Source organism: Mus pahari, chromosome 15 (assembly GCF_900095145.1).
Source record: "Mus pahari chromosome 15, PAHARI_EIJ_v1.1, whole genome shotgun sequence".
Classification (NCBI taxonomy): domain Eukaryota; kingdom Metazoa; phylum Chordata; class Mammalia; order Rodentia; family Muridae; genus Mus; species Mus pahari.
Window position 1 is genome coordinate 77392963 of NC_034604.1, and position 1819 is coordinate 77394781.

At 48.8% G+C, this 1819-nt stretch overlaps 1 protein-coding gene across 1 annotated transcript in view; it reads right to left on the reverse strand.

Moving 5' to 3' along the window:
- Nucleotides 1-1590, reverse strand: part of Cndp1 (carnosine dipeptidase 1) — a 35045-nt gene extending 33455 nt beyond the window's left edge. The window contains exon 1 of the mRNA XM_021215038.2: nt 1537-1590. The gene's annotated coding sequence lies outside the window, so the exon portion shown is untranslated. The remainder of the gene's footprint in view (nt 1-1536) is intronic.
- Nucleotides 1591-1819: the final 229 nt, after the last annotated feature.

Below are 1819 nucleotides of genomic sequence, written 5' to 3' on the forward strand. Positions count from 1 at the left end.
TCTGTGTGTGTTTGTGTGTCTGTGTGTGTTTGTGTCTGTGTGGCTCTGTGTGTGTCTGTACCTGTGTGTGTGTGTTATAGTCATGCTGGGTCTCCAGCCATTCTACTCTCGGCTTTCGTGTTTGCAGAAAGAAGAGCGGAGCACCAGGAAGGGAGACTGGACCTGAGGGTTCTGGAGCAGAGGCCTGGTCTCGGTGTTTCTCCACATGGCTCAGGTTCCTGCTCACCAGTGCTGGTGGCAGTGTACGGGGAACAAAGGTGCCCAGTGCCCCAGTCTCAGCTTCAGATACTAAACTCCTCCTAGGGCATCCTCCGCCCTGTCATGCTGCCCACCTTCCCTAAGGAGCAGATCCCCAAAATCTTCTTAGCTTTTCCATGCAGCAAAACCACAAGAACTGCAAGTTTCTATACTACCCGGTACTGTAGTCCAATCAGCCAATATGACCCAGAAGCTGAAGTTGAGACTAAGTTTATCTTAAACACAGAGAATGTGTTTTCTTCAATGAAAGATGGAAGCCTACACACTTCCAAAAGGCGATGCTGACAAAGAGGCCCAGTTTGGAGGACTCTAATCAGGCTTCTGGGATGCTGAGTGGAGTCATAAGGCATGCATATCATTAGACAGCTGCTGCTCAGGCTTCCTACCGGTATGACATCATATGGTATGACATCATATGGTATAACATCTTACATCCTCCCCCTCTTCTTGCTCCAGGCTAATCAGCATGCCTGCTCAGCTGACCCTGAACCTCCTTGACCAGAGCCCCCTTCACCAATGACAATTCATTTGCGACACAAATAGCTGAGAACAGGGAGCTGGAACCGAACCTGCTAGCCCACTAGTTAGTTGTCCTTGACAATGAAGGGTCTACAGAGGAGATGGTGGTGCTGTTGTCTCTGCATTGATGTCCAGTATCCCCTGCCCCTCTCCCTCCTATAACACCATTCTCTCATTTCTTTTAATATAAACAGAAAAGCTGGGCATGTAATGTTAGAATCCAAACCAGACTACTGCTCAGGCCACAATGCCTGTAGCAGCCCCTCCCCTACAGACACGGATAGGACAGGCACCCTATTGGTCTGGGAAGCCTGAGCTAATTCCAAACTTCCAGATGCCAGGATTTTTTTATCAGGGGAAGTGAGTTGACATCCAAAGGCTATTGGGGGCCATATATCCTGTTGTCCAGCTAGCTCCCTGCTACCTGCTGGGGAATCATGGAACCTGGCTGCAGGCCATGGTGCAAAGTTGTCTCCCTTTCTCACAGAGCTGTAAGAATGGGCTCCAGCTCTGCTAGAAGGGCTTAATTCTCCTCAGAGCCTTCACCATCATCTACCTATGGTGCTGAGGCTAGAGCTATACCCAGACTCCCCACTACTGTTGTCTATCTGTTCATGGCATTAATAACTTTCCTAAGAAACTTCTTTGCCCAACAGTCCTGCTTATTGTCTCTCTTGAACCTGTACCTGAAACCCTTCAGTTTCCCATTTGCCAGAGGTTGTCTGCAACACCAATTTAGGCCCCAAAGATTTTACTTACCAAGTCTCCTGCCGTCCTAATGCTCCTGTGTGGTGAAGGCTGCTCTGTCCTGTTTCTGCTTCAATGAATTTATTATGATGGGGGGGGAAATGTGTTTTATTAACTTGGTTTTTCACGGTGACTGGTTTAAAACAAAATACAAAGGAAGAAAACAAAACTCTCAGGTTTTTCCTGGTCACGTTAATCCTAGACCAGCAGAACAGGGTTCAAGGATCCCTGCAGAGAGGAGTGGCAGGGACCCAGGGGGCAGTTAAGGTGGGGCCTCCCTCAAGGAGCCGCCCTC